The sequence below is a fragment of the Lissotriton vulgaris genome, chromosome 3_1, assembly GCF_964263255.1.
Source record: "Lissotriton vulgaris chromosome 3_1, aLisVul1.2, whole genome shotgun sequence".
Classification (NCBI taxonomy): Eukaryota; Metazoa; Chordata; class Amphibia; order Caudata; family Salamandridae; genus Lissotriton; species Lissotriton vulgaris.
In genome coordinates this window covers 548644346-548665915 of record NC_141689.1, presented here as the reverse complement: position 1 = coordinate 548665915, position 21570 = coordinate 548644346, and the positions used below count along the sequence as shown (strand labels likewise).

General features: G+C 47.3%; 1 protein-coding gene across 2 annotated transcripts in view; it reads right to left on the bottom strand.

The window, feature by feature from the left end:
• Positions 1-20117, bottom strand: part of LOC147726770 (baculoviral IAP repeat-containing protein 1-like) — a 929669-nt gene extending 909552 nt beyond the window's left edge. For both annotated transcript variants that reach the window (XR_015309289.1, XM_086960817.1), the window contains exon 1: positions 19899-20117. The gene's annotated coding sequence lies outside the window, so the exon portion shown is untranslated. The remainder of the gene's footprint in view (positions 1-19898) is intronic.
• Positions 20118-21570: the final 1453 nt, after the last annotated feature.

Here is a 21570-nt window from a genome sequence, read left to right as displayed (position 1 = left end):
CAGAGGGGTTCCGCTACCTGGGGGTCTTTATCTCCAAAGAGCCGGATGTCAGATTCGAGAGGAACCTTCTCCCGCCTCTGCAGCGATTCAAAAGGGACGCTGCCTCTTGGCGACAGCTTCTACTATCCCTCCTCGGGCGGGCAGCGCTCTTCAAAATGATGGCATTGCCTAGGTTCCTGTACAACCTACAAAACTACCCAGACCTGGTCCCGCACTCCTATTTCGCTTCCATCGAGGCCACACAGAGGGAACTGCTGTGGTCTGGAACGCCCCGCATATCCATTCAGAAACTGACCCTGGGATGGTTCGATGGCGGCATAGCGCTCCCTGACATCCGTAAATATTACTGGGCTATGCACCTTTCCGCCAATAACCAAGGCACGTACAGTGATGGGAACGACCCGGCTTATGGAATGGACTGTTGGCTCTTGGCGGGCGGGAACTTTGAAGCTGCGCTTTACTCCAAACCGGGACGATACCCGCTGACGGGGCCCACGAAACACTCAGCGCAGCTGTGGCATATTGTACAATGTAAATTAGGATGGGCTGACACCCTCACGATGGCCACCCCCCTATGGGTCTCGGAGACACTGGGCAGGCTCGGTTGCACCAAGGGGTTCCGAAACTGGGACCTCATAGGCATATCCCACGTCTGAGATCTATGGGGCCCGAAAGGGATGATACCCTTTGCCTCGCTCCAGCACACCTACGAACTAGCACACTCGGAACACTTTAGATACTTACAGGTCAGACACTTCCTCCAGGCCAACATTCCTGCGGGAACACAGCCCCCTGCCTCCTCACCGCTGGAGGATAGGCTCCTAGATGGCCACCTCCCCGAACATGCCATATAACTCACGTACAAAAAAATTATTAACAACTCCCCGGACTTACTGCTCCCCCATTAAGGTAAATGTGAAGCCGACGGCCTAGAAATAGATGAGGAAGAATGGAGAATTGCACTTGCCTCCCCTAAGGTGGTTGCCGTCTCGGCCAGACTCCGGCTCATTCAGCTAAAAATTTTACACCGAGTTTACCTTTCGGGGACTAGACTGCAGCGAATGGGCCGAAGTGCAGATGGGCTTTGTAGGCGGGGATGCGGGGAGGTGGGGACCTACTTCCACATACTTTGGGAATGCCCACTGTTGAAGCACTATTGGACCCGAGTGACCCGGTGTATGCGGGAAGTCTGGGGGGTAGAGCTCAGACTTGAAGCAAAAAGGTGCCTGTTAAACATATGGGAACCTACAGACCTCTCACATAGTGGGAAGCTGTGGGCCACTCTAGAGTTTACAATAGCCAAGAGGAACATTGCTAGGCTGTGGGGGGCGGTTTGGCCTCTAAGGTCGGCCTGTGGAAAACTGATATGGACCGATATGCATGCTCCAAGAAAAGACGGTATACGAGGCACGGGGGTGCCCTCGGAAATGGATGCAAATATGGACCACCTGGAACGAATACAGAGGGAACATCTGTGAACCCCCCCAGATCGTCTCGATTGACGAACCACATGTACTGTAAACTCTATATGATGTACTGTTAAATGCCTCCATATCGCAATAACTATGTATGTATTGAAATCCCCTGCGCTTGAATGTAGATACTCAACGCCTTGACTGTGACGACTGCCACCTATTTCTTTGTTGTTAATAAAAAAAGAATTAAAAAAAAAACACAACTTCTCTGGTGACTTTCCCAGTGGCAGGCAACTAAATAAATATTTCGAGCGACGTGCTACATATAACCAACAACCAAAGGAAAAGCCAATAATGTGATACACTTTAAATCATTTTCATCAAAAGATGCGCGGACCAACCATCAACACATCCTTAAGCTCATTAATAACTTTTATTTGAATAGAACATATTTTTTCAATTTTATCTCCAGAAGGAACACTAAAATACATATTTATTTATTTTATTTATTTTTTACATTTGTATGGCGCACAGCTACCCAAAAAGGGTTTCCCGGCGCCTTTGGCATATGGATGAACAAAGGTATATGATGAGCATGGTTTTAGCACAGTTGTTTCTGGAAGAGCCACGTTTTTGTAAAATTTTTATTTATTGCATAGTAAAGAGAAAGAAAGAAACATAGAGAGAGAAAAAGGGAGAAGAAGACAAGCGGCAGTATTGCAATATGATACATGGGGAATATGGGAGAAGACACAGACAAAGGCTTCTGCTATGGTGTTCTCCAGCAGGGAAGTTGTCCTGAAAGCAAGAAAAGCCAGCAAAAGTCAATGAACCGACAATCATACGGTTCCGGAAATCTCGGCTGCCTCCTCCAAGGAGAGAGTCAATCCAGTAAGTTTGCGGGTCTCGGGAGCCTACGGGTAAGCAAAATCTCCCCTCAGCTGTGCAATGCCGCAACAAGAAAGAACCCCCCCCTAACTCCCCCCCAACCCGCCTACCCAAACTACCCCTCCCCCCAAGGTAGTGGCGCCAACAGACATGCAGTCTCATTCACAGTCGCACTATCACACAACCTACTTAAATCTGGAAAAGATGAAGGGCTCGTAGGGCCGATGGGCAGACCGCTGATGGCAAACCTCGCGATAAATATCGGACCAAAGGGCCCCACCGAAACATAAAGTTCTTAAAGTTGCCCAGGAAGATGTCCGCCATTCTCTCCATGCTCATCAACCTCCACAACTTCGCGTGCCACAAGGACATAGCCGGTGCCGTCGGTTTCTTTCAGGCCGCAGCCAACGTAAGTTTAACCGCTCCCAGACAGAGCCACAAAATCTGTTTGTCCGCCTTCGTTTGGTGCTCCAATAACGGGTCCCTCAGGCCCAAGATGACAAAGGCCAAAGAATCAGGGATTGGATACCCCAACATATCTTTGATATGTTACAAGATCTCGGTCCAGAAAGGTCGTATAATCGGACAGTCCCACCAGATGTGGCTAAAGTCTCCCAACAGACCACAGCCTCTCCAACAGCGGTCCGAAGAAGCCGGGAAGATGCGATGCAGTTTCGAGGGGTACAGGTACCAGTCGAACATAGTTTTAAAATGATCATCCCGTAAGTCCACTGAGTGATTATGAGTTCTAATGTCACGCCAGAGACCCTTCCATTCTCCCTCCGCTATGTCCCTACCCAGCAGACCCTCCCAATGATCCATGTAACGTGGACGGGGGGACATTGTCGTACGAAGCAAAAGTTTATATAGAAAGGAAATTGTTCCCTTCATTGTGGCAGTTCGTAAAAGAAAGGCCTCAAAAAGTGAGGGATGGTCTAGTCGCCGCTTCTCGCAATCCCTTCGAGGTAGCCCAATGGATCAGTTGGGCGTATCTAAAATGTTCCGTGGAAGGAAGGCCATAGTCACGCATGCAGTTAGGAAAGGAAAGTGGCTCCGTACCGTGAAACAGGTGCGTAAGGGCTCTACAACCCCCCTCTCTCCAGAGTCGAAACGGCCCCTCTAGCAGCGCCGGCGGAAAGGCCGGGTTAAAATATAGAGGAGTAAAGGGAGAGGGGAACGTCGTCCAGGGCTCATCCCCCGTCACTGTGTCCCACACCTTCAGGACGGTGCTCGTGGGTGTGCTGATGTAGGCGTTTCTGGGCCTGTCAACTTTGGGTTTTCAGGCCAGATCCCAGATCGACCGGCCTGCCACACTCCTGTCCATGTGCAGCCATTGTTTCTCAGATTCTTGCTGTGACCATTCCACCAGCACCCGCAACTTTGCAGCTTTATAGTACAAGTGCATATCAGGGAGTCCAACAACTCCTTCCTCCCTCGGGCGCCGCAGAGTTGCATAGGAAAGTCGTGCCCGGCCTCCCTGCCAGATGAATTTCAGCAAGAGAGTCTTAAGGCGCTGGAAGAAGTCCATCTCTATAGAGATAGGGAGTGCCTGGAAAAGGTATAAGAACCTGGGGAGGAGAACCATCTTAACGGCATGAATCCTACCCAGCCAGGAGATGTATTTCAGCTTCCAGCGGTCCAGTTCCCCACGCACAGCTGACAGCATAGAAGGGAAATTTGCTGCGAACAGGGACCCAATTGTAAGTGTCAAACGTACACCCAAATACAGCAGGGAGGCAGGCGCCCACGCCAATGGTGTAAGCGGCCGGAGTCGCTCCACCTCGGCTGGTGGAAGCGTCAGATTCAGAATATACGATTTGGCGAAATTAACCTTGAATCTGGCCACTTCCTCATATTCAGTGAGCAGTGACTGAATGTGCGGTAGAGATTGAGCTGGGTCCACCACTGAGAGCAGCACATCGTCCGCGAAGAGGGAGATTTTATGCTGTTCACCCGAAAAGGGAATTCCCTCTATTTGCTCCCTTCCACGCACCGCCAGGGCCAGTGGTTCAATCCTTAAAGCAAAAAGGAGGGGTGATAGAGGGCAACCCTGCCGAGTTCCTCGGGAATGAGCGAAGCTGGCGGAGCGATGACCATTAATTACCACTCTGGAACTGGGAGTGCTGTAATTCGCACGGATCATGGTGATAACCTGGGCGAGAAGCCAAAGGCCTCCAGAGTGAGGAATAGGAATCCCCAATCCACCCGATCAAAGGCCTTCTCAGCATCCAACCCCACCAGTACTGCTGGGATACGGAACCGAGAGGCCTTCTCTATGAGATGTACAACTCTTCTCAAATTATCATGCGTCTGGCGGCCCTTAATAAATCCCGACTGATCCGGACGTATGATCGCCGGCATCAGGTCCTGGAGCCTACGGGCTATGATGGTGGAATATAATTTAGCATCAATATTGAGAAGAGCAATCGGACGGTATGATGAGCACTGAGATAGATCTTTACCTGGCTTGGGAATCACCATGATCACAGCTTCCGCCATGGAGCCCGAGGTTTGTCCCGTGGCTGCCATTTTATTGAAAAGAGGCACCAAGATGTCACAAAGTTCCGATGCAAATGATTTACAGAATAGCGCCGTGTATCCATCGGGTCCCGGTGCCTTGTGGAGCTTCAGATCTCTGATAGCATCCAACACCTCTGATCTGGAGATGGGGGCAGCAAGATGCTCATTCCACTCCCTCGACACCCACGGGATGGGGAGGTCAGCCAAGAAACGAACCTGAGCTTCATGATCGAGGGAGTCACCCCTATATAGTGTCTCATAAAAGCGGCCAAAAACATTGGCCTTGTCCACATCCTTGTGGTGTAGCGACCCAGTGGGGTCCTGAATGCCTCCAATATAATCTCTCTCTCTCTTATCCCGCAGTTGACGAGCCAAGTGCTTGCCAATTTTATTCCCCTGTGAATAGGAAATACGCCGCAGCCGAAGGAGGGTGAACTCTGCGCGGTTGTTATAATGGGTTTTTAATTTGCCCCGTACGGCAGTCAGAGGTCTAAGGGTCAATCTAGATGGATTGGTTTTGTGGGCTTGTTCTAAAACAGCCAGCTCCGCTTCCAGATCTTCCCGCTCCTTTCTCCTCAGCCTATTGAGGTTAGCATTGAGACTGAGGCAGGTGCCCCACAGGGAGGCCTTGCATGCATCCCGAGTGTTAAAGAGGGAAGTGTCCGAGGCCGGGTTAAGAGCCAGAAAGTCCCCTATCGCCTTACGCAGTTCTTTACAGGAGGTATCGTCCGGAACAAGGGCGATCAGAAAATACCACTTTCTCGTCCCATCTCCTCCAGTCGGCCAATGGAGCCCAAGCACCAGTAGGCTATGATCAGACACCGAAAGAGGGAATATGCTAAAATCACGGACCTCCCCCCTTAGGGCCTGACTTATGAAGATATGATCAAGTCGGGAATAGGTACTATGTACATGAGAATAGAATGTGTAGTCTCGTGTATGTGGGTGCAGGAATCGCCAGCTATCAATCACACCAAGGTCACCAACCATACTCTGAGTGTCCGCAGAAAAAAAAACCCGTGCCCACCCTCTGAGCTCTAGAACTGTCCAAGTCCCTGTCCCATATCATGTTAAAATCCCCCATCATAATCACATGCCCTTCAACAAAATCCCCCGCACTGTCCAACAGATCTCGGAGAAATGCATTCTGCCCTGAATTGGGGACATACACCACCACAAACGTACAGCACGTGCCATGAAGCACCCCCTTGACCATCAGCCAACGCCCCACCTTGTCGCAGCTAATCCCCATAGGTTGGAAGTGTTGGGACGCTCGGAACAAGAGTGCCACCCCTCTATGTTTAGTAGCTGCAGAGGATCTGTAAATGAGCGGGAAATGCCTGTGACGTAACTGAAGCTCATCTTTACGCGCCAAGTGGGTCTCCTAGAGCCCCACGATATCTAATTGGTGATCGGAGATATACTTCCAAATTTTTTGGCGCTTCTGGGGTGAGTTGAGGCCTTTCACATTCCAAGTCCCAACACTAATCGGCATGGGAAGTAATCAGACCCCACCACTGCCTGTGCGTCCCGACCACCTGCCCACGTTCCCTTCCCCCCAAAGGCGACCAAGCAGACCCCTAAGCCCCAATCAGCATCAGGTCTTCACAGAACACCATAAACCTCACCGATCCCGGTAACCCAGGGACAGCGACAGCTCCCAACCAGGTAGCAAGCCCTCCCAGAGGGCCGACAGACAAGATCACAGTCACCGCAAATGAAGAAAGAGCGAAGCATTCCACACACTCATACCAGACGCCACCACCTAGCAACCCAACTCCCCCCAGTCTCCCACAACCCCCCCCTCCAAAACTAAAACCCCAAAGCATCCTCCCGCCCCCCCCCTCAGACCAAAACCAAACCCAAAAGCAAACAAATGTACTTAGCAGTCCCAGTGGAGGGTAGTTCGCAAAAATCCTCCTGGGCGGGGGCCGGGGGACCATAGTCGGAACCCCAAGAGACCACGGACCGGGGTGTCTTCTCCAGAAGTACAATCAAACCCACGGTACCTGAAGTCATGTGCCCCTCCGGCACCAACCAGCTGGCGGCTGAGAAATCAAGCAGCTCCTGAGCTTTGCTGGGAGGACGCCAATGTCGCCGAAGCCACCGAGGACACCGCATCTCCCGTCTCCAGCAAGCTAGTTGAACGGTCAGGCCGTCTGGTGTCCAAATCCGGGCCTACCCTCTGCCAAGAGGAGGAGCGCCTGCGCCTCCGTGGCGGCGAGCCGCCTGCTTCCTGCGCGGGGATCTCGTAGTCTATGCCCAGAAGATCCTACGCCACTTGGAGAGAGCGAATCTGTGCTAGTCTGTTTTCCCATCGAAAGATGATGCGGAACGGGTGGCCCCATGAGTAGGAAATGCCTCACTCCCGAAGGAAGGCAGTCACTGGGCGGAACTCCCGCCGTTTCCGCAGGGTCGATGCTCCAAAGTCTTGGTAGAGCTGCGGCCTGTGTTCTCGAAATTGCAGGGAAGTGATAGTCCGCGCCTTCCGCAAAATGCGTTCTTTTAGTTGGAAATCATGAACACAAACTAGTATGTCCGGAGGCAGCCCCCCTCTCCTCGGGAGCCCAACTCTATGCACCCTGTCCATTCTGATTTCCTGGACGTCATCGTCGCCCAACACCTGCAGGAAAAGGGCCTGAACATAGCCCCGCAAATCCCCCGCTTCTCCGTCCCACGGTACCGCGCGGATGCGGATGTTGTTTCTGCGGGAACGGTTCTCCAGATCTTCCGTGTGAGATTGGAGATCCAGGTTCTGCTCCGTAAGCCGAATGATGTCTTGTTGTAACTGGTGGACATCGTTCGCCATACTTAAATCATGGTCCTCCAGGGTAGCCACCCGTTCCCCGATACCATCAACATCTCTCCGCACCTCACGGAGGTCCGATGCAAGTTGGGCGCGAAGCTCCGAAATATCCTCCTTAATGGAGGCAAAAAGCTCTGTCATAAAGGCCTTAGTCGCCGGGGCCTCATCATCCGATTTCTTGGGCGACGCGCTGGGTCCAGGGGACGCTGGTTGCTGAGTAGACTTCGCCGCACCATCTTTCCCAGGCTTCCCCTTGTTGCGGGAGGCGTTTGACATCGTGGCACTTCTCATGGGAGGCGGCGTCCCCCTAGCCCCAGGTGACGATTCCGGCACCCCAGTGATCCACCAGCTCCCGTCGCCGCCTAATGTAGGTGCGCCACACAGGCCTCGCAATCAAATCCCATGCTGTAGCTCATTCAGGGTGGGCCCAACGCCGCTCCACGCACCTTTCCCTGCAGTCACGGTGGGAGAGCGCGGCAGTCCCCACACTAGGTCTCCCTAGGTGCCAGCGGCTACCTATGTCGCGGTAGGGCAAGTTAGGGGCGATGGGGAAAAGTCTATGCAGTCACCCACTCCGCTCCATCATCAGAACGCGGCGGAAGCGCCGGCTCCTCAGCTCCAGTAGGCCTCGTTCCGACGTGGCGTTTCCACAATCTCCAAATCTGTACCGGACCCTACCAGCAATCGGTGAGGCCCAAAATCGTCCGGGGCCTCCTATCAATGCTCTGCGACCCCCTCCGGCACTCTCCTTAGCAGCGCAGTAGAAACAGGTCCAGTCGCAACGCAAGGCCGGGGATCACAGGCCTGTGGGTCTCCAAAAGACCGGGAAACCTGGGCGGCCCCGCCGGGACCCCACTCCTTGCCAAGGCACTCCGCACCATATCAGGGGAGAACGTCTCCCAGCGTCGCAACCCAGCCGGGGCGGCCAGCAGAGAGCGGGAGGAGGGGAGGCAAGATGTCGACACTCCGCCCGAACACCCTTCCGGAGGCCTCCCGGCGGCCGCGGTCTCCCACTCCAACGCCGTCTCACACCTCCAACTCCTCGTCAGGAGCTTCAGTAGGCAACAAAGCTGGGGCCACAGGTGTCGATGCCGCCGCTGCCCCGCCTCAAAGTGCTCGCGTTGGATCCGCGCCAGGGATAAAGAAGTCCAGCCCCTCAACACGCTAGGCCGGGGATTTCAGGGCCGCGTGGCGCCGCCGCTCCAGAGACCTCGTTCCGACATCCAAAGGCCTTGTGTGCGACACCGGAGCTGGCCCCCCACTTCAGGGAGCCCAGTCAGTCCTAGTGGGACCGTAGAGCAAGCCGCTAAACGTGCTAAGCAAGGCTAAGCTGGGCTCGGCGCCGGAGGGACTCAAAAAGACGTCTTACTCCGCCGCCATCTTGGCCACGCCCCAAGAGCCACGTTTTTATATTCTTTCGGAAGCTGGCGTAGTTTTCTTCTTTCCGGATGTGTAAGGGAAGTGTGTTCCACATGATAGTCCCTCTGACCAAGAAAGATCTTCCACCAATTCTTTGCAATCTAAACCTGGGAACAGCAAAATTTGCTGCAGTTTGAAAGCGCAGGTTTCTTGCTGGTAGGTAGGGAGTGGCTAATGCTTGCAGATAGGCTGGTGCCGTTTTGGATTTGATCTTAAACATGTAGCTCAGGGTTCTGAAGCGGATACGGTTTTCTACCCTGAGCCAATGTAGATCATTCAGATGTTTTGACACTCTTGCGGTTTTTGGTATTCTACACAGGAGTCTTGCGCCTGAATTTTGGATCAGCTGAAGTCGCTTGATGACTGCTTGGTTTGAACTCAGGTAGAGGATGTTGCCGTAGTCAAGACGCGATGTAATTAATGCGTTGACTACGGTCTTTTGTGTGGCGGGGGGGTAGCATCCATATAATTTTTTTCAGCCACTTTATTATGGTGAAGCATAGGCCTACAACTTTATTTGCCTGCTGTTTCATTGACAGGGTATTATCAATGATTACTCCTAGGTTTCTTACCTGGGTTGCTGGAGTGGGGAGATTTCCCAACTCGGGGGGCCAGTGAGAGGAGTTCCAGAGTTCTTTATTTTTTCCTAACAGGAGGATCTCGGTTTTATCACCGTTTAGTTTGATGATGAACACTTCATGTGAAAAATACATTGAAACTAAACGAAGGAAAAAACAAAGATAAATTGCACTTCCATTCAAAAACTCTCAAAACACCCATTCACTCTACACAAACAACATCCACACTTTCATAAAAAAATGACTTAAACAATCTCCATTGTATATATATATATATAACAGAGATAACAAAACAAAAACAACACGAGGCAGGACACAATTAAAATTAAAAAGTGGTCGCCGTGCTAAAATATAAAGCGCGGCACCTGTACATATTTAAGTTATGTGCATGGCGTGTGTGAAGCGGGGACCATGATGATAACAAACAAAAAAACACAAAACCGGGTGCCGTGCTATGCGCCATGGAGGCACAATATAAAATAAAAGAAGTAGTCCCTAAACAGAATAAATGGAAACTTACAGCGTAACAAAACTGTAGATGGTTGGGGCTTCTGGCGATACAACGGAAGTGATGTATCGGGAGCACAAACCAATAAGGAGCCATGAAAGAAGACTGAGGTAGGAGTCTATGGTAACCAGTGAAAAGGAGTACGTTTTATATGGATGCTGCACCATGAACATGTGGCTCTCTGCTCCAGAGTGTTGTGCTGCTGAACACAGATAGCAGTCACGAGACTTGGTAGCTCCCTCTTCATATATATGCATCTCACAGCCCAGTAAGCAGGAGAAGGTTTTACCTAGATGCTGTACCATGAACATATATCCCTCTGCTCAGAGTGCCGTGCTGCAGAACACAGAAAGCAGTCACGAGACATGATATTTACTTCTCAACAGATGTGCATCTCTCAGAACCAGAGTGCTGTGCTACAGAACACAGATAACAGTCATGAGACTTGGTGGCTCCCTCTCCATAGATATGCAGCTCACAGCCCATTGAGCCGGAGAAAGTCCTACACAGATACTGTGCCATGAAAATGCATCTTTCAGCTCCAGAGTGCTGGCCTGCAAGAGTGGAGAAAGTACTGCCTGGCATTACTCTCCATCTTTCCAAGGATATATCTCTTGCAACAAAACATGAGCTATGCAACCGGATGTGTTTCCCAGATACTATGCCTTCTGTGCCATAGATCTGTATCCCAGACTGTGTGTTGCAGCACCTCAGAAAGTAATACCCTTGATGCAGTTTCCCTTTCTGCATATCGATGCGTCTCGAATCCACAGGGTGCTATGCTGCAATGCTACAGAAAGTATTACCCCGATGCTGGGCATCTGTCTCCGAAGAGACCAGTCGCCCTATAAAGCGAGCATAAATGACCTAGACACAGTGCCTCCCACTACAGAGTTATGCATATACAAGCCCCTGGACACTGATTGGCACATCCACGGAAAGGATTCACCACACTCTGTGCCTTTCTCTCCCAGTGATGTTTCCTCACTAAGGTGTAGGAGCATTGCCCCACTGCTATTCAAGCAGTGCACAAAATAAAAATAAAATGGTAATAACAGGACGTTATTATCATTTTATTTTTCCATAAGGCACTCAAAGCCAGGTGGGGGCGGGACTGGGGCCGGCCAAACCGTCATGCGCACTTACCATGTTCTCCATTGGCCTGTTTTGCACAACCACGTGGGGAACATGCCTAGCCTCCCCAGGCACTGTCTGAGCGTCTAAACAGGATGCTCAGATCAATCAGGACGCTGCTTCTGCAGCATCGTGATTGGCTGGGAGAGCTCGGAAGCCTGAATGCTTCAGTTGCTGTAGAGGACAGAGGAGAGGCGAAGTTGCGGCGATGGAAAAGGTAAGTTTATGTTTTTTATTATTCTTTTATTTTAATCGATTTTCACCCCCCCACCGCTCCGCCACCCCCGTTCCGAGGCGGCCGCCACTATTCTCTCCATGGATCTGTATTTCAGAGCCCCAGAGCGCTGCACTGCACCGCCCTAGAAAGTGCTCTCACATCCCCATAACACGCAAAAGATGAACTCTGACTGTACCAGAACACTGCTCCACCTTCAGAGCCGGCAAGTCCCCTGACCCTGGCACATTGCCTACACCTGCATTTCTATAGGCAGAACCGTGATGTACACTCTAATCAGTCCCCCTCCTATTGCTTACTATATCCCATCACCACTACACTTCTCCCCTTCTAAGCAGCTCGGAAGCAACCCCAGCTGGTAAAAACATGGAACAAAAACAATCAATAAAGATAAAACACAGGTTTCTGCGATTTCCTGAATAATTGCGACCACTTCCAGGCACTCACTCCGTTTCTGAGGTGAATGACAGATCGCCCTTTAATCTCTATGAATCCCTTTTGAGATGAATAGCTGTTTTCCAGTCACTGAGATCTCTATCGCCTTTTGGGCTCCAGGGAGGATTAAAGCACCCTTTTACTTCCGACACCCAGTAATTCAGTGGTTGACAAATGTGAGTGAATATGAAAAGGCTTGCTAGGCATCAAGCAGAAGCAAGGAGCATCATTTGTCAATTATGAGGTCCACCCTGACAGGCAATGTCCAGAGTCCACAGCCATACGTCAAGGGACTGTCTCTAAAGACATCTAATGTGATGAATGCCTGATGTAAGAACAGGTTTGCCAAATCTGTGTCTATGGACACATGCGCTGTACATAAGGGCCAACACGTTGAACCCAAGATTGCAGAACACAAACCAGGAGCTAGCATCACTACTCGAGGACCTGGAAGGCAGAAGACACTTCAGTTGAATCACCTCCATATTCGCTCACCTCATACACTGCCCTCCCATCTCATTCTCACCACTGAGTTATTATCTACTCTGCGCGCCCAATCACCAAACTCGTACTGCACAGAACTGCATAGTTGATGTGCCTGGTAAGTTTAGTAACAACAAGAAAAACATGTTGATTGTGAAGAGTTGACTGAAGGGGTATCTTGTACTGAGGACAGGGTACACAAAATGGTTATCACATGGAATCTCTAAGACTGAGATGTGTGAAAGAGAGAATCCACCACTGAGGAAAGGAAACCCCGGGCCGTATTGCGAGTTAGCCCCTATCCTGGTCAGATAAAATCCCGGCAAATGACATGTAATAATGGGGGGTGGGGGCATGGAAGAGAGTGTGTGGAAGGTAACTCTAGCATGGGTATTTACCAACTGCTCCACTTCCATTTACCCCCACCAAAAACGGCAGCGTATTACAATACACCTATACAAAGAGATACAAATTTGTAAATAAAAATCCAATTCTACTCTTTACAAAAGCAAGGAATATCAGGCGTTGGCTTGGACAATATGTATTTCTGCCTGCAATTAAAATGAAAAAAGCAGGCACTGTACTAAAATATAAAGTGCGGCGCCCGTGCATATTTAGGTTATGTTCATGGCGGCCCGTGAAGCTGTACCATGGTTATAACAAATCAAAACACAAAACCCGGTGCCGAGCTAGGCCCTGTGGTGGCACAATGCAAAATAAAAGAAGTAGTTCATAAACAGAATAAATGAAAACCTGCAGCGTAACAAAACTGTAGTTGGTTGGTGCTCCTTGCGATACAACAGAAGTGCTGTATCAGGAGCACCAACCAATGAGGAACCTTCAAAGAAGTCAACCTATGGTGAGCAGCAGGCAGGATTACACACCGTATACTGCCTACAACAGGTTTACAGACGCTCGCCCTAAAAAATAGTGTCTTTAAAGGGAACACCGGAAGGACTCAAGAACTATGTCCATGCTCGTGGAGAGTGACAAACACCATGAGATGGACAAACACCAGAAGAGGAACAAACACCAGAAGAGGAAAGAAAAGCCAAGGGAACTGATAAATAAGAATTAAGCAAATGAGAGTAATAATAAAGCCAAAAAATTGTAAGAAATGGGCAGGTTGTAAGCAAACAATATTTCTCGCAATAGACAGTTGAGATCCAATAGACCACCTTAAGTGCAAGAAGGCCCAAACAAGGGAACACTGAGAACAGGAAGAAATAGCAGTATTAGCAGAGGCCGCCCCCGATGGGGGCCTCGAGGCCCGGCGCCATAATGGCCGCCAGAGCCCGAAAAGGAAGCAGAACTGGTTTGTGCCGCCAGGAAGCACCGCGCAATAGGGGGGGGGGCCTGACAAGGGCTAAGATCACCCAGTAGGGTGGCACCCCCCCTCACACTTTTGAGGCCAAGGGCGAGAAGACAAAAGGCGAAATATAGGGTGACGCTTCCCCTGGGGCAGCTCACTCTACATCATGGAGATGGGGGAGCGGCGCCGAGAATTTCTAGTCCCACCCAACCACACCAAGGAACAGCAGCGTCGCAGTGCTGGCGGAAGCAAAGGTGTATTGGTTTGGTTATGGAAACACACCGACAGGGCGGTGTGTAGAAGGAGGGCCACTCACACTGGGATGCCTCACGGCAGGGTGAGTAGGCCTGACAAAAAGGAGATAGCAAACGGAGACGGCACTCGCAGCCCAGCCCCTGCCAGATGGCAGGGCACAAAAGAGAGTGCAAGGGGAAAGGCTACCCCTAACACGCAAAGGGGCATGGAAAACAACAAAGAACAAACTACGAACTGTCAGGGTGATTTATGACCCTAGGAGATGCAAATGAACAAAAGACAGACAGTGATTTATGACCAGCCAATGATTTATGGCTGATGATTGATGATGTTGTAATATTGAGGCAGGTGCACAGCTTTGTTATGAATTGTTTTAATGCATTGTAGGTACTCCACAGAAGACAGCCATCGTCCCCGGACGCCAAATATCTAACTTCATACGTGTTGCTAGTGGAACACTAGATGCATCCCTGTGGGCACTCTGTTTCTCCTCAGTGCGAAATGAGGGTTCTGAACACAGTTTATGTTGCAAATTATTCCGTGTTTAATTTCACACAATGTTTGTTGCGTCTGTGAGTTTACATATTCCAATTACTTAATTTTTCATGTTCTCATACGTGCGACATTATTATTTTCAGATCCAATGCATTTTGGGCGTACCTAACAGCCCTTCATCAGGGAACAACACTAGAAAAATGAACAAATAAAGAAATAAACAAACATAATAAGCAAATGTATTAAGATGCTTGCATTCAGCCTAACAAAGCTCATATGGTATTATGACCCTTTAAAGCTTCCGTGTCTTACATGTGAAAAGCTAACGAGGTTTGTGAAGTGATCTCCTGAGATTTAATTCGGAAGTATCAACTGATTTAACAAATATGATGACAGAGGAAGAACTCAAAAAAACATTGGAAGACATCAAAGAACAAATGGAGAAACACACAAGAGGCATCAATGAAAGAAGATATGCAAATTTAAAAGGGACACCCTCGACTACAAACTCGGGGAAGTGTACACATGGGCTGAGATATATGCCCAGAAGAGAAGAAATCGGCCATACTCACCCAACACGGACACGTCATCATCTGGCAGTGATACCTCACAGAAAACGCAAAGAACACAACTGAGTGTTAGAACACAGGAGACCCCACAACCAGAACAACCCACCACAAGCGCCTCACCAGAAACCAATCCTTTTTTAGACCAGGGCCAAGCCCAAAAAGGAGACCCAGGAGAGGAAAGAGTAAAGGAAAAGGAAAGGAAAAGGAACCTCCCAACACGAGGAGCACAACAGGAACGAAAAAAGACAAGGAACGGATGAAGACACAAACACAGATCAACTAGTCATCAACATCAGCAACTATGAGTTGAGTCCACATGAATTAAACCTACTACAAAGGGGAACATCTTTTGTACCAACGACAAACGCTGACGCTTTAGAGTTAGAGGTTAGCTTGTTTAAGCTCATGCGGAAATTGAGACTTCGCCACTTCTTTGACAATGTACTCCCGAAACAAGACGCAGGAGAGATAGATCAATTACGAGGACTGAGAGCTACCAGTACTTTTCAAGCACCGGTTAGCCACAAAACGTTGCATGTATTCGAAAACCTGGTGAAACAGGACCTTTCAAGACTAAAATATGGGACTCGCTGCAAGAAGAACATAACCCAAAAAGATTTAGACACCCTAAAAAACCTGGCTTCTAACCCTGAGATCACATGCACAAAAGCTGATAAGGGTGGCGCTTTAGTCGTCATGAACAGTACAATGTACGAGGAGAAAGTTAGGGAGCATATAACAGATACTAACACATATATGAGACTGGAAGGGAATCCCACCATGGAGTACATGAAGCTTCTAAAAAACATCATTGAAAATGCCCACGAGATGGGAACGATTCATGTAAAAACTAAGAACTTCTTAATCAAATCGAATCCCAAAAGTCCGGTACTATATATGATACCCAAAATTCATAAAAATCTCATGGACCCTCCATTACGACCGATCGTTTCAACCTGTGGAAGCTTGAACGAACCAATCGGCCAGCTATTAGATAAATATCTCCAACCCACAGTTAGGAATATGAGGTCTTATGTCAAAGATACCAACGACTTTTTACTCAAATTGGAAGCAGTCACAGTTGAACCTGAAGAATGCCTTATTTTGTGCACAGAAGATGTTCATTCACTGTACACATCAATACCTCACTCTTTAGGGATAGAAGCAGTGGAAAAAGCGTTACTTAACACAGATCTGGACCATCCTTTCCAGACCTTTCTAATGGAACTAATGTTGTTCACACTCTATCAGAGTTACTTTCGGTACAAAGATACATGGTACCAGCAATTGGTGGGAACAGCCATGGGAAATTCGGCGGCGCCGGTATAGGCTAATATTTTCATGCAGGACTACGAAGAAACTAACATCTTTTCAAAAACTGAATGGCGGGACAATTTGAAACTTCTAGTGAGATACATAGGTGACATATTTATCATTTGGAAAAAATCAAAAGAGGAATTACAATCTGCTCTTAACGAATTCAATGATATAGATGACCGGATACAACTGACCTGGGACATCTCAGAAACAACTGTCACCTTCCAGGATGTGAAGGTATCAATCACAGACAAAGGTTTTGAAACAGACATTTTCAGAAAAAACACTGATAGGAACAATATGTTGCATTTTTTGAGTTTTCACCAACCAAGTCTCAAAAAACATCGCCCTTTCTCCCAAATGGCGAGAGTCAAAAGAATAACCTCCGATAGGTTCAAAGTGGATTCAAGAATGGATGAAATGGCAATAAGATTCAGAAACAGAGGTTATCCCAAACACATCATAGACGAATCCAGGAAAAAAGTTGATGCAATGGAAAGAAGAGAATTGCTCAAAACCACAATTAAAAAAGAAGAGACAAGGATTGTAGCAGTCTCCAAGTTTTCGACATTAAGTGAAAAGTTCAGAAAAATCATCATAAGGAACTGGACAATACTGAATTTGGAACCAGACTTCAACAAATCCTTTGAGAATCCACCTTTATTCGCCTACACACGAACTCGCAACTTAGGGGAAATATTGAAGAATAAACCACTGGACGTCGAAGTATATAAGGGCACAAAAGCGTGCTTAAGTTGTGGTAACTGCAACAGTATCATTAAGGGAAACAAAATCAATCACCCAATGAAAGGGCATGAGATCAAACTCAAGGTCTACGCAACATGTGATTCTGCTAATGTTATATATGCCCTGAAATGTCCATGTGGAAAACTCTATATTGGAAAAACCGAGAGACGTATAAAAACAAGACTAACGGAACACAAATCGAACATACGCACAAAAAATATCAAATCTACAGTGGCAGTACACTTTATGGAGGAACAGCATAACATATCCCAATTAAAATACATGGTATTGGAGACAGCAGAGAAAAAAGAAGGAAGAGATAATACCAAGTATCTCCTACAACGGGAGAACTTTTGGATACAGAAACTGTCATCCCAGAAACCCAATGGTCTCAATGACCAAATAGAATTATCTTGCTATCTATGAACATCATGAATATTCCTTGGCCAAGGATGTAGGTCTTGCGATTCTTTGTGTATAATTTATCATTACGTTATTTAGTAAATGCATTGCTTGTATGCCTTTAAATTTATGTACTTCACCACACCGCCCACATAGCATATCGCTAGCATACCAGGGTTAGTATAGACTTCATCCCGTGGGTTCTAGTCCCACCTCCATTTTTAATTTTTCTGAATCAGTATTTTTTGTTGTAGTTCGTTTTTATTTATCTTTATAGTGCACTTATTTTTGCACTATTTTGTAGGATAGCAATTAACATACTTGTTGAGAGTGAGTGTCTCACATAACGTAGAGCGTTCGAGCACGTAGTAACTCTTTCACCTTTACAAACCACGTGATCGGAACTTTTGAATCGTACCGGCGTGTAGTCTCATTAAGAGATTGCACCGTACATGACGTCTTTACCGAACGGAATGTTGGAGAAAGAGTGGAAATCGCATTCCAGTTTAAGTACGTACAGGTCAGTTCTGAGAACGTAGTAACGCTTAAGAGTAACATGTTGGTCCAGCAAGATGCTTAAAAACGGCTTAACTATATAGGGTTTGTTTTATGTTTTTTGACATCTTCCATATTGAGCCAAATCACACAATACGGTCGAATGCGGCATGTAAGTGTGACTTTTTTACATCACCTTGTAACTCACGGTTTATAAAGGTCGAGCAGGTGACCAATTGAATCTCAGGAGATCACTTCACAAACCTCGTTAGCTTTTCACATGTAAGACACGGAAGCTTTAAAGGGTCATAATACCATATGAGCTTTGTTAGGCTGAATGCAAGCATCTTAATACATTTGCTTATTATGTTTGTTTATTTGTTCATTTTTGTAGTGTTGTTCCCTGATGAAGGGCTTTAAGGTACGCCCGAAATGCATTGGATCTGAAAATAATAATGTCGCACATATGAATACATGAAAAACTAAGTAATTGGAATATGTAAACTCACAGACGCAACAAAAATTGTGTGAAATTAAACACGGAATAATTTGCAACATAAACTGTGTTCAGAACCCTCATTTCGCACTGAGGCGAAACAGAGTGCCCACAGGGATGCATCTAGTGTTCCACTAGCAGCACGTGTGAAGTTTGATGATTTATGATGATCATGCTGAATGATTTATGGTAACAAAATGATAACTGTTTGTGACAGAATGATTTATGAGACCACAATGATTTATGGCCCGTGATTTATGACTGCTGATTTATGAGAATCAGGCAGAATGATCTATGACAACAAAATGAATGCCGATCGTGGCAGAAGGATTTATGATAAACCTATGATTTATGACCAAGGGTTTATTATATCCCAATGAGAACGGTATGATTTCCTATGTGCAATAGTGTATGAGGATGATTTATGACCCCTGCCACAAGAAGGTGTCCAGGGGAGTTGCACATGTATGACGTATGTAACAAGTAATAAAACTGCGGCCAACAATGACCACCAAATACAACGACTGTTGGCTGTCTTTAGTAATACGAATACACAAGTAGGGTACCTTCCTGGAATGGGCACAGTGCAGACATTATTACCACGTTCAGGTGGGCAATATTCCAGCAACACAACTGAAACGTTTTCATGCCTTCCGTAGCACACACAATAGTCAAAAACACACTGAGAAACGCACGACTGAGTACATAACCACCTACAACACACTCTACGGCCTAATCACATTTTACTAAATTAGCAAAAGCCTAACAGACTAGCAACCTTTGAGTTCGTGGATCAAAGTTTAGCTCTTATTGTTCGTACAATTATAAACTGCACACAAATCACTACAGTGAGCTGAAATATCACACACACAGCACAGAAGCAGCCAGTGAAGCACTAAGCAAATGATCAAAAACAGCATCAACGGAAACATGAATATTACATCAAACTGAAGATACGAACGAGTCTATGCTGTTATTAATTGTGAATATTGCGCCAGTAACACTGCAATGAAATGTGAAAATGCAGGCTGTGATGGATGAACTTCCAAAAAATAGGAGTGAAAAAAATAGTCTGCTAGAAAATTCCTTTATTTAATGGTGTGCGCTTGTGTTTTGAAATGTGTTCTTACCTCATTCAGCAAATGGACCCTTAAATATTGTGAATTAAATTCTCACGCGCACTTGCAGGCCCTACACTCATCCTCTCACCGTTGCTCTCACTTTACACAGTTTATTCACAGTTTTTTGTAGGATAAAAGGTCCAAGATAAAACGAGGCAGCTGTTTGACCTCACCTATTTTCAATCAAAGCTCTCAACAGAGAGCCATGACTGCAGAGTTGAAAACAAAAGACATCATAGGACACGTCTTGTCAGCGCGACATTCTCACCTCTTCGTAACTAACACCTGTTCTCTACGACGCAGCTTCGATGCACCGGGGTCTCGCGCTAATGAGTAAATCACCAGGTAACTCCCCCCTCCTTGTCAGCGCGCCTGGCAGCTCCGCCTCAGCTGTCCACTGGCCCCCGGTTTACGGCTTTGTTTTGGTTCTCGTCAGAGAAGAATTGTTTAGCAAGCGCGAGCTTCCTTCCCTGCTTGGCTAATAACTGTATTACTCAATTCAGGGGAAGTGAATAAAACATATTCTAATCACATGACGTTTTATTGCGCTATAACTTGCTTCGACTGTTAATGAACAGCGAGAAATGAGGAAGGCAAGGAGTGTTCGTGGCCGGCTGAAGTGCTGACACGCATTTCTTCAATATGTTATGCTGCCTATCTCAGATTGGGGCAGTGCCACAAGGAAACGCCCAATGTTATCATTAAAACAACCAGTGCGCTTGCACTTAACAGTGGGACAGCCTTGTGACTTACTGCGGCTGTAACTCACAGCTCTGAGTTTGAGGTATCTTCCTGCCCTGGTCTTCAGGAGTCTAATTTCTGGGTATTTGATTTGGATAATCGGTAGGGTGTATTACATTCTGTTTGTATGTGTGTTGTTCTGTGTAGCTATTCTGTTTCCTACATGTGGATTCTTGTTGATATCATATACAGGACAAAAGACCTCGAAGTATATTGTACTTGTAAGGTCCGTGACCACAACTAGGATTACATGGGGAGATGAGTGTCTTTGAGAGGTCCGAATTAACATGCAATATTGTATTCCAACACATTTGTGTAGGTATTTAATTGCTTATGTGTGGGATTGGGAAGGAGGACGAAAAGGAAAGGTATAAGGATAAAAAGCAACATAACACTAGAGAGAGAAATCATTACCTTTAATTAAAAACCATTATTGATTATCAGCATGCCTGTCAAAATGATCCTTTCAAAATAACCCTTTCTGATAGGCGGGAAACCCTGCTTTAAGTCACTTCTAAGTACACCTTGTTGCCCACAAGGCAGGATACAAGGGGAGCCACCGAAAGAACTGTTTTGGAGTGGAGACAGGAAAGGATACTACTGATTTCGCTAGCCACACCTTTGGGTGGACCCAAGAGCTCTGAACAACAGAGAAATGGTTTCCCAAACTTGAATTTTAGGAGTGAGGAGCAAGTCAGATTTTCTGCACTAGGGCAAACAGGAACTGCTGAACAAGTGGGTATGATTGTTGTTAGACCAATAAGTCATAGGGTGGTCTTCCCTGAAACGTTTTGCCTTCACTCTTCCTATTTTTCTGAATTTGTTTTTGTTGGTCTAGTGCTCTGTGCACTTTACACCAGCTACTCATGCTAACATGCCTGTGCTCACTCCCTAAAAGACGGTCAATCAATCAATCAGGATTTAAAAAGCACGGCTAATGACCCAATAGGGTATCCATGCGCTTGCAAGTCACAGAGGCTCATTCGAACAGCCAGGTCTTGAGGGCCTTTCGTAAATCTGGAGGGGAGGCTGTCCAGATCCAGTTATTTGCTGCGATGTGGATGAAGGAGCATCCTCAACTTCTCCTACGGTAGATGTGGGGACTACGGACTAGTGAAAGATTCTCCCATATATTCCCTTTGCCTTAAGGAAAACGGTTGTTGTCTCAACCATACTGTCCAGAATTGATTACTGCAACG